Here is a 12,551-nt window from a genome sequence, read left to right on the forward strand (position 1 = left end):
ACAGCTCAAGGATACACTCCGAGCCAGTGCAAATTATCCTGGGCACTTTTTTGCACTCTACCTATATGCACATAGAATCTCTTCCAGTGAAGGCGGGCACCCCCACAGGTTGACCGCTCAGCAAGCTACCTATATATAATGGCAGAAAGTGCCACTCTAAGCTATACAGAGGAAGAGACACTAGACCTAATAGCAGGGCCATCTTTTTTTGACCCCCCCCTGGGACCCAACATACCTGGACCAACAACAAGCACAGGAGATGATCTCCTGAAACTTAAAAAGAAGGTGTTCCGATCTGAACTTCACGGACACTTCTTGAAGGAATACTTACGAGCAAGTATTCCTACAGGGCTAGTCGTCAGAAACGAACCTTGCTTGTTCCTTGAAGACAAGGAATACACAACAAATTTTAGTTACATTGCAACTAAGTGCAGAAGGGACCTGATGGTCCTCACCATTACAATAGCACAGAGAATCAGTTTAGATTGCCAACAACTCACTCATAACTGACGCTAAAAATCAAATAGAAGCTATTAACAATTTGCCACTTTTAAAACAAACACTTTGACGAAAAAAACAAATAAGTTACAGAAAGATATTCAGGAATTTAAAACCAAATTAATCTACCCCTATACGACAGAAGAATACTGTAAAAAATCTAACCAGCCAGGGGGCACACAATCGGGGAGTCAGAAAGCAAAGAAAAGAGGCACCTGTAATATGAGATGCTTTAGGCACCTCAGGCTATGCACTATTCTTTATATTTAGCAAGCACCAATTAAAAAAAGCCCGGACGGTGTATGGTTAGTACTCCATACCTACCCATGCACTGAAGCATAGTCTCTTTGATTTCACTATTGATTCATGCTATGCCACATGTTCAGTACTTCGAATTGATCTATGTACTGAAGCAAAACTGATTTTTGATTTCATTATTTATGTTAAGATTATTTGATTACATGTAAATTGTCTATAAATGTTTTCTTTCATGTTTGAATGTTTTCAATTTTAATACAAACCACATTTATTCACAACCATTGTTGTATGTGAGTTTTCATGTTCAACCCTCTTCTTTCTGGACAATCTCATGGGTAATAAACTTAGATTTCTCACAAATTAGTAACACCACCAGGATTCCCATTACTATGATATAGTCGTTTCATTCATTGACAAACAGTGGGAATAGACCTGGCCAGTAGCAGTACTATTTTTCCTTGATTTTTGCAGGACTGACCAAGCCTGAGCCGCCTCAACAGAGTATTGGACCACAGAAGGAAAGTGGTATCCGAGAAGTAGTGTTGCTAATTGCTGTCGGAGCTGAACCACCAAAGGACAGCTGAATTGAAGTTTGCCCATTGCTGCCCCCGACGTCCCATTGCAGAGCAGGAATCCCCAGACATCCTCTCTCCTGCCCCCACAACTGAGGCTCAGGAGCAACAGGATCTGCAGAGATGCACAGGAACAGAAGCCAGCTGGAACCATTACTTCCAACCAGAGGTACTGTAAAGTCTAAAAACCTACCTTTTTGTTGTGTAGCCTTGCTTGCTTTCAGTTGAGACCCGTCTTGGTTACCTTGCAGAGTTGCCAAAGCTTTGCCCTTCACAAGCCTCCCAGCTTGTGGCCCTTCAACTGTTCTATTTTTCAACAAACTTTTCTAAAAACATTGTGCAAGACTATCTACCTGCAAAGTTGCCCTCCAGCTCCTCTTGATATTGTGCAATTAACATTGGCAGTCTTGGCTCACTGAGAGACTCCCTCTTTACCTGTGTGCTTTGGAAGGTGTTTAAAAGTACTTCCGTGTTTGAGTTATTTCTTAACCTTTGTTTTATTCCATCTTTCACCAAACTCAGTATTGCTCTAAATGTGCCAGTGATATCAATGTCCAGTGTCCTAGCTATCTAAGTCACCTGAGAGTGTAGGAAGTTTGTGCCATCCCCAATGGGTGTCTGATGTAGATAAGAGTGCTTAGAAGTATATCAAGCGTTTCATGTTTTGCTCCCTTTCTGAAGGCTTATATAACTGATAAATAAAATAATGGTTTTATCAAGAAACCGAGTGTAAGTGTTTACTTGGATAACTAGTGTGAAACTGTCACAACATAACTCACATTGACCCCTCTTGAGATAAATCTGGCTTCTTGACCATACAACCAATCTGTGAAGTTCAGACTTACCAAAGTTTGGGTCCCTATTGCCAGGAGATCAAGGTTATTGTAGTGCACCGAAAGGGTACTGCATACAAGCTTGCCTAACACTGGTGTCAGGCAGAGAGGATCTATTGTGGAGTTGTTCGAGTGTTTGTTTTTTTGTTCAACTAAACGTTGACGAGGCTAAGCTCCACTAGAAATAGCAATTGCAACATGCCTAGTAAGGATAACTTCAAGCAGGAAGCCCTGCTCATTCTAACAGTAGAACTGAAAGAAATGTGTAGTCAGTAATCTCCCTGTAAAGGAAAGAAAAATTGATTACAGGGTTGTTAGATTACCAAAGGTTGGATAGTAGACCTGTAACTACTACAGAAACAGTGGAAATTGATATGGATATTGAGGATGATAATTCAGAGTCTCACTCTGAAGTCTTAGAAGAGTGAGAAGAGGAAGAGGACTCCCAGGATAGTAACCCCTCTAATGCCTCAGCCTGCACTTTTACTTCAACCTGTGGCCACTGGGACCCCACAAGGTCCATCACCAAGTCCAGAATACGTGTCTCATGAAAGAATTAGACTTGAATTGGAGTTCAAAAGAATAAAGGCTCAAGCTGAAGCCAAACATCAGAACATCAAACTCAGAACTAGAAATGCAACATGCTCTTTATATGAAAATAATGTCTCTTGAAAATTCCAGAGTCCGCTAGTCCAAAGTCCAAAGAGGCCTCACCCGCCCAAAGAGGCATAGAGTATGTATGATGCAAAACTTGATATTTTGGATTGGTTGAGTGCTTTTGAACGCAATCATGTGATTCGGTGTCTCAAAGGGAAGGTTGTAACTGATGCTGTAATGGAGGTGAGGGAACATGAAGAATGGTGTACGAGAATGTGAAACTAGCTTTGATATCTAGATTTGGGAAAAATCCTTCCCAGTACATTAAGAGGTTTAGGACCCTCAAAAAGACCAACTATACCCCTTGGGCTACCTGGGTGTGTGAATGTTTGAAAAATGATGGGCTAAGGGTTACAGAGTAACTACCTTTGAAGGAATGAGAAATCTGTTGGAATCTATTTTTGATGTCTGCTCTCCTGAGCTGAGAAAGCATTTGGCTGAATCAAGAGATTGATCCCAAGAAGCTAGCAAAGGCTGCGGACTGTGGATTGCCAATAGGACTACTCAAAGGATTCTGGGGTCACTCACAAAAAAGATGAGGGGAAGCAGCCCAAGAAAGAAGTCAGAGAATTCTAAATCCAACCACCCAAAAGAGGGCCTCAAACCTAAGGGTAAACCATTTGGGAAACCAAGTCAGTCTAGTATATCCTCTGGTGCAACCAGAGGGGGGTCAGTAGAAACCCCCATTCCCCACATTCCAGAAAACATTTGGTACATGTTATGCTTGTGAATCTACTTGCCATGTGAAAGGGGATCCCAGATGCAATGGTAAACATTCAGGGGTCCACACTGCCTCCACCCCTGAGGGAGAAGTACATATGGCCAGTGGAAACTCCTTTATTGGCTGAAGACCCCATTGGACAATCAGCCAGTGTTTTAGTGTCTCTGGGACTGTGGGAACAGCAGAATGTCGATGTATATAACTATTCCAGCTAACACCAAAGGACAGTACTTGTAATGGACATGACACCCCTGCCATTAGAGACACTGGGGCCAGCATTACTGTCCCCCACTAAGCTTGATGAGGCCCTATCCAGATGGTTCCAATACTACTAGCTCTCATCCACTGCGACTGTAAGACTATCCATCAGTGCATAATACCAAGTCCACAGGAAGAAGAACGTTCAAATGCCTAGAAGGAGACAAAGGGGAAACCCAAGGTCTCAGAAAGAAAAGCATCACCCCTGTGCTCAAAACAAGGACATCCTGAGGAGAGTCCAAGGTCACATGTGACACCTCCACCAGCAGAGGGTGAGAACCAACCAGAGGATGGCGAAACAGTTACTGGAAGAGACCATCCTGAGCTGCAGACTACTTGCAGAAGTTGGTCCCTGTAGGCCAGACTCCAGCAGAGGTCAAAGTGTCCTACTCTTGTAGGACTTCGCCAACAGGCAGCTTCCCAGCTGGAAGGGCAAGAGCTACGGAAGCACAGGCTGTACTGAGAGGATGCCCTCCTTTACAGTGAGCCTATAGCATCCAACCCAGATGACTACAGAAGACTTGAGACCCTAGTTTCTACAGTTAGCCCATGAGATTCCTTTAGATGGTCACTTAAGCTTTAGAAAGGCCAAGGAAAGGATTGCCCTTTATTTCTACTGGCCTATGATGGGGTTTGATGTCTGTAGAAGCTCTCACACTTAGACTTCTGGCAAGAGTGGAAGCAAGAACGTGGCACCCTGGGTGACTCTCCCAGTGGTGGGAGTTCCTTTTGAGAGGGTAGGGATTGGCATTGTTGGTCCCCTAGACCCTCCCACATCTTCATGCAACCTATTTATATTGGTTGTGGTAGATCATACTACCAGGAATCCTGAAGCAATACCTATAAGGACTGTTACTGCTCAGGCAGTGGCTACGGCCCTACTTACCAGGGTAGGTTTTCCTAAGAATGTTCAGACAGGGGGACCAATTTTATGTCCCACTACATGCAAGCCATGTGGAAAAACTGGAGTGACCTACAAGTTCTCAACAGCCTAGCATTCCCAAACCAATGGGTTGGTGGAGAGGTATAATCAAACGATGAAGAGCATGATAGGTGCTTTAGAAGAACCCCTTAGAAGAATGTGGGACCTTCTACTGCCATGCCTTCTCTTTGCATAGAGTAGTCCCTCAAGAAGGGGTTGGCTTCAGCCCCTTTGAGCTCCTCTATGGTAATCCGGATAGAGGTCCATATCAAGTAAGGGTTGGAGAGTGCCCCTTCCCACAAGCCAGTGAGAGTCACTGACTGTTAAGTCTCCAAAAGGAGAATGACAGATGACAGAAGCTTCAGAAAACTTGAAAGCATGTCAGGCTCTGGTTAAACATTGGCATGACCAGAAGGCCAACATGGTTGAGTTTACTCAAGAACAGCTAGTTCTAGGTATGGTACCTAGAAGGCAGAGGGATTTACAGGACAAGTGGATTGGACCCTTCAATGTTGTGGGCGAATTTGGTGAGGTCAACTATTTGGTGGACTAACTATATGGTGGACTTGGGCAATCCCAGGTGGCCTGTGGGGTCTTTCACACCGACCGCCTAAAGGCCTACGTACCCAGACCAGAGATGGGAGCTTTGCTCTTAGCATCTGCGCAAGAGGAAGGGAGTGAACCTCTGTCTGGCCTCAAGGGACAGCCTTTAGATGGAAAAATAGACCAAATCTCTTCTGATCTGACTTTGGACCAACAGGAGAGCAAAATTCTGTTAAAATCAATTTTCCTCCTTGTTTTCATGGACAACAGGCTTGACCCCTTGGGGCCAGCATGATATTCTCACTGGTGGCCGTCTACCTGTCAAAAGCAGTGGGTATAGAATGTCAGACCATGTAAGAACCCACATAAAGGAAGAGGTTAAGACTATGCTTGATCTCGTGGTAAGAGCCATCTACAAGTCCATGGGCCAGTCCTGTTTTACTAGTGCCAAAGCCAGGATCCAAGGAGTTGAGATTCTGTGTTGACTATAGAGCTCTTATGCAGTCACCACAACTGATGCCCATCCTTTACCTAGGACAGCTGAACTGGAGGATATCTTGGTTCAGCCAAATAACCCAGTACTTTTGGCCTAACCGCAGGCTATTGGCAAATAGCTCTGACTGATCATGCCAAGGAGAACACTGCATTTTCAACCCCAGGAGGCCTCTAATATTTTAAGGCAATGCCTTTTGGACTAAAGAATGCATTTGCAACATTCCAAAGGATGGTTAATCAAGTTCTGAATGGGATGCAGGACTTCTGTATGGCATACTTGGATGACATTTCAGTGTTCAGCCATACTTGGAAAGAGCATAATGACCACCTAGGATACGTATTGCAGACACTCGAGCAGGCCCAACTGACCATAAAGGCAAGCAAGGATCAGAGTAAAGTGGACTACCTTGGACATTAGGTAGGAGGAGTTGAAATAAGGCAAGTACAGGATGTACAAGAGTGGGCCACCCATTATTATTCAAACCCAAGCGAGAGCCTTTCTAGGCCCCACTGGTTACTTCATAGAGAACTATGGGACCATAGCTTCTCCCTTAAATGTGATCTCCTCACCCAAATTCCCCAAGAAGGTCAGGTGGAATGAGGAATGCACCAAGGCATTTGGAGGACTTAAGAAAGCCCTTTGTCAAGCTGAAGACTTGGAGCTCCTGACTACAACCAATCTTTATTGTACAAACTGATGCTTCCAATACAGGCATAGGTGCAGTTCTGAGTCAGCTGGATGACAAAGGCAGGGAACACCCCATCTGCTTCTTTAGTAGGAAACTGAAGGACCGAGAAACAAGGTTGACAACCATAGAACATGAAAGTTTTGCCATGTTCTGGTCTTTGAAGACATTTTAGACCATAGTAATCCTAAATTGTTAAGATGGTCAATTAGCCTTCAGGTGTTTGATGTGAAACATAGGTCAGGATGCAATCACTAAAATGCTACCGTCTCTCCAGAAAGGTATGAATGACGGAGTAAGGTGATTCATCCAGGAGTGGATTAAATCCTCCTGTCCCTTATTCAAGTGGAGTGTGGGGGGTAGACGTGTTCAGGAGAATTCTCAGAAATGTGCCAATTCCCTTCTACCTTAGAGACCCCCAGCTCTTTTGCTGGACTTTATCTGATGCACTTTTAATGCAATTTTTGTGTTTCTTTTGAATTGGAGTCTAGCAAACTCAAGGCATCATCTTTGTCACATAGCAACTTCAGTGCAGTTGCACAGGGAAGTCTTTTCCCCAAGGTTTAAATACCTTCTATTGGTGAAACTACTGTTTCTTTCCAAGAGCAGTGATACTTACAAATTGTAACTTCTTGACCCAGCACACCATCTTACAATAGGGTGCGGAAGAGTTTACTTAGTACCACTGTCTAGTTTCTCATTAACATTACTCTTTCTACATTTAATGGCTGGTGGCAGCGCTTTACTTTTTACTACCATTGAACCGCAAGATGCGTTTGCAGCCACGGTAAAGCACCCATTTCATCAAAATGGCCCGTCTTTTGCAATTTTCTGTTGGAAAGGTCCTTCGTGAGATTTACTCTGCGCACCAAACCAGGTTTGGTCTTTGTTCGATTTGTGGGATTCACCAGTGAAGCCCACCTGTGGCTCCAGTATGTCTGGCATGAAGTGAGGGAGGTGCCCGAACACTGCTTAATCCCCTTGGTTACAGGAATGCACCCAAAAGGTGATTGGCCGGCTGGCTGTTGGCCAAGGACAGCCACCCTGCTGTGTGATTGACAGCTAGGCCGGAATGGGAGAAACCTGCATAAAAAGGGGAGGCTTTTAGTTTGGAAGGCTGATTAGACCAATGGAAGAAGGGATCTGAAGAACTCTATGCCTGCTGCAACTCCTGGACCATTGGTTTGCTTGGTGAAGCCCTGCTGAAGCTCGAAATTTGCCTCAACTAGAGAAGCCCTGTAAGGACAACTTTCTTTGAGTTGGTGGGACCAATCAACTCCAAAGTAAGCCCATCTGGGCATACTCCCCAAGCTGGTTGCATTTCCACTGCAGTTGCTGCTGGAACCGAAGAGCCAGAGAGATGAACACCCGATTGTGTGCATTGCTTTTAACTCTGACCCGACCGCTAGGATGATCCTCCGGACTTCTCTGATGCAGGACTGACAAGCTTGAGCCACAACAAGTGCTGGACCCCAGAAGCAAGGCAGGTCTGAAGTGGTATCCGAGAACAGTGTTGCTATTTGTTGTCAGACGCGAGGAGCTGAAACACAGAAGGACTGCTGAAATGAAGTTTGCCCATTGCAGAGCACGAGTCCCCAGACATCCTCCCTCTTGTCCCCATGACTGAGGCTCAGGAACAGGATATGCAGAGCTGCACAGGAACAAGAGCCAGCAGGAACAATTTCTTCCAAGCATAACTCGTGTAGCCTTGCTTGCTCTCAGTTGGGACCTGTCTTGGTTACATTGCAGAGTTGCTAAAGCTTTGCCCTTCACAAGCCTGCCAGCTTGTGGCCCTTCAAGTGCTCTATTTTTCAAACTTTTCTAAAATAAATTGTGCAAGACTACCTTACCTGCAAAGACCTCCAGCTCCTCTTGACATTGTGCAATTAACATTGGATGTCCTGGCTCCCCAAGAGACTGACTGTGCTTCAAGTACTTGCCTGTTTAGGAGATTTGTTACCCTTAGTTTTATTCCTCTATTCTGGCTTTTTCAGCCAACTCAATATTACTCTAAATGTGCCAGTGATCTATGCCGACAGTGTCCATTCAAGTCACCTGAGAGTGTAGGAAGTGTGTGATGTAGAGAAACTAAATGTGTTTTGATGGATGGTAAGTGGTACATGTTTTGCTCCATTTCTGAAGGCTTATATAACTGAAATACATTGTTTTATCAAGAAACCTTGAGTTTGTGTTTATTTGGGTAACTGTATTGTGAACATTACTGCTCACATTGACCCCTCTTGAGATAAGTACTCCACATGCCACCAACCTGTGTAGTTCAGATTTATGGTTGGGTCCCCATTGCCAGGTGGCCAAGGTTATTGTAGTGCATCCAGGTACTGTATACAATATTGCCTAACAATGCACTACACTGCTGTGTAGTCTCCAGATTACTGTGAGCATAGAGCTTAAGCCGTCCAGAACCCACATCAAGGCATTCGTTTTAAATAATATTGACTTTGCTGTTTGCTATAAAGCACATTTTAATTGGCAATGTACTCAATGTCACCAGAGGTTGGTACCAAAGCCAAAATAAGCAGCAATACAGCATTTTGTTCCACTCAGGAAATGATTCACTCGACCTAAGAGCACTGCACCCGATCCATGGCATGAACTATGTAAATAGTGCATGTCACCACAAACCCACTATGTTTGGCACACTTGCCACCCAGAGGCCAATCATTCTCAGTGAAACTAGACATTTACTGCAAAGTAACTAGTACGGTTCAACCCTTCACTGCAAATATTGCTCGCCCTTCCTAAAATCCACTCTACAAATGGGCAAATATGAGCGTTTGTAAAATGTAAAAGGTTAGCTGCATGAATGAACTCAAGATATGATAGTCTAGCTTTCTCCAGTAGGAGACATTTAAAGCAATCATAAATCAAGCCATTTTATTTGCAAGGAACTTGGGGTTGGTCACCCTGAGTTACCTGGGGCAACCAGACGTGGACTCCCTGCTCACTGGGCCCAGAGAGGCACAGCTTCACTTCAGTGATGAGGCCCAACAAGGCTGAACACGTGTATGGGGTTCCTGATGGTACTCTTGTTCAGAGAGGAATTACCATAGCATTTTGGTGTTGGACTGCCCATGTGGGCGGGACAAAGACTGATGAATATTTCCCATCCGTGAAGGTACAGTGAGCAAAAAGTTTGCTGCAAACTCCCATCTCAGAAAAGGTTATCATGCCATTTTCTTTCTGGAGAGGAGCGCCTGCTGCCTTTGACATAAATCAAGCTATGTAGGCCAACTACAGTAGGTGATTGCAGTAGATTTCTACAGAAATGGATGGACCAATTGTAAACATCTACTTTCTTTAGTCAGTATGTAAGAGGAAAGTAAGACCAATTGATTGGATAGCAGAGCAGGCAGTAGAGACCAGGGGTGATGGGGGGGGTAGCCAGTGTGTAATGAATGCCAATGAGTATTGGAACAGCCACTCATGTTGAGCAGGCATGTAGATGGGTGCTGTGAGTAGTCAGGAGCATGCGTCAGTATAGGAGATAAGTGTGCCCTGTGGCTGTACTATCCAGGTTAAAAGCCGTGTACAAGACAGAATTTGAAGGGGGAGGGCAATGCAGAGATTGACAGGAAGGTTTATGCGAGGCAGAAGACAAGCACGACTAAGGCATTCTGGAGCATTTGATATGGGGCTCCTCCCAGCATCAGAGGTTCAAATAGAGAAGATCTGGGTTGAACGTATAGCGGCCTCTGATAGCAATGCTGTAGGTACTATGGGGCTTCTAGATGGTGGCTTGTTTCAAGGTAGAAACTGTTCAAATTGTCTGGTTTGAAGGGCATCCCAAATGACTGCTGTGAGCCATCAGGGCACAGTTTTCTGGTCCCAGTGTTGAATGAATGCCATCTAGTGACCAACTGCCCCCCTCCCCCGAGACAGTTGTAAATCTGAATTATTCCTGTTAACATTAACGTCCAACCCCTTCATATAGGCCAGTCAATTAGCTGGATGGGACATGAAAGCTATTCTCTGTCATTATCCCAACCCCACGAATACTGGTTGGCAGATAGTATTTGTTCAGATACAGTGCAGTCAGACCCAGTACTGGGGCGATATACAGCTAAGCATGTACAGGTTCTCGACTCTTTCCCCCTACCCCCCCTCCCAACTCTACATGGCCCCTTCCACAGGCTAGGAGCATGTGGGGGTGCCCTCTCGCAGCCCTGTAGATTCTCCAATCAGGGACCGTCCCTCTAGAGAGCACTCTGCCAGATTTAAAGTACCCACTATTGTAGCAGCTAGGCAATCTTGGTCTACGGGTAGTGAGGGGCAGAGATAAGCCCAGAAACACTCATTTTGCATACCATTTCATTATCTGCCCAATTTGTGATGCATTTTCTGTGAAAATGTGGGTAAAGGGCTCACCACCGATGTGCTTGCAGTCCACGAAGATTGGTCTGTTTTTCTTTTTCCGGAGTGCCTGGTGGAGACGCTAGATATGCGAGGGGACGGGGGGGGGGGGGTTAACACGACGGATTAACTTTATTGGGTTTTCCTAAGAGGTGGTGCTGTTAACCATTGAACTCCAATGCCCCTTGGTGATCATGGTTGCCCTTCATATTGCATGGATAGGTATTAAAATGATCCAAAATAAACTTTACAGGAGTGCCCCCTCCCCTGCTCCCCTACCCCAAGGGCAAGGTGAATGCAGGGTGAGCTGTGCTTTAACAGGCTAACCTAGATCACTAGGTGTGCTGCACAAATTGCAGACCTACAGAATTGCATAGCAATACTGCTTAATTTACACCTTGCACGCTCGTCAGCTAATACTCCCCATCCTAGCAAACTCAGCATGTGTCATAGTACTCTTCCACCACCATTTACATCCTGAAGCAGGTGAGTGCGCCACGATGCAATCTGCCTCAGCTGACCCGAAAAAGTATTTTGTGCCCTCAAACCGTCTCCCCTTCTTGAGTTTAACCCAGTTCCCACCCACCGCACCCCATTGTTGACTGGCCACAGCTTCGGGTCTATTGAGCTGCGGCAAACTCCTTCCTTTAAATCCAGAAGCAGGCGAGTGCTCTGCGATGCAACCCGCCCCAGCTGACCCCAAAGTTTTGTGCCCCCAGGCCCTCTCCCCTTCGGTGTCCTCCGCTCCTTCCTGAGTTTAACCCAGCTACCGCCTCCCATCCACTGTCCCCATTGGTTGGCACTGGCCATGGCTTTGGATCCATCGAGCCGCAGGAAGCTCCATTTACATCCAGAAGCAGGTGGCCACTGCCACACCCAAGGCCTCCGATTGGCAGACTCATCTCGTTATACCTGAACCTCCCAAGGCAGCCCAATGCCTGGCAGCCCCCTTCGGCTAAGGGCCCCAAGGCGAAGGGCAGCTCATACATTGGCAGCTCCAGGATGTGTCTGCAGGTGTCTGTAGGGGAGCCAAAAGACAACAAAACTAAGTATGGCATGTGTGGTGTGTAGAGCAATTACTCTACACCAGAAAGCCCCCGCCACTCTAACTTAACCCTCTGTTACATAGACTGCCGTAGACAGACAATGCACACAGATTAGCAACCACCAGCCTTAATCCATTCATGGCCGCACTGTAATTGCTACCTTTTTTTACATGCCTGCCGATGCCAACTAGGGACACTCCCAGAAAACTATTTAGTTTAGCCGGCATCCCATCTAGATAGATCTGACCATTAACATGCATCATGTTAAGCTGCAACTGTGGATGCTACCTGGTCCCACACTTGGATGGAAGTCTTCAGTGTCGCATCCAGTTAGAATTGCTAATAGCATGCGCCACACCTAACACCTACATGAAATTGTTAACTGCGCCCTGCGTTGCATCTAGCTATAATTAGGAATGATACCATGTACCACACTTGGATGAAATTGTGAAGTTCAGCCCCCGACTCAGAATGATGCTATGTACCGTTATCTGGATCACATGTTTACCCTATCCATCCTGTCGCTTTATATACATATGCTGCTATGTACGCAACCTGTCCTACTCTCGTGCTTGGTCACAGACTCTTTGCTTATAACCACCATATCACATCATTCAACTAGAACAGACACTAGCTGTTCCCATACTAACATGACCACACCAACACCTCGTCATCCTAATAAAACAGCTAG

This window comes from Ambystoma mexicanum, chromosome 6q (assembly GCF_040938575.1).
Source record: "Ambystoma mexicanum isolate Mex_15411 chromosome 6q, UKY_AmexF1_1, whole genome shotgun sequence".
In the NCBI taxonomy this organism is placed as follows: domain Eukaryota; kingdom Metazoa; phylum Chordata; class Amphibia; order Caudata; family Ambystomatidae; genus Ambystoma; species Ambystoma mexicanum.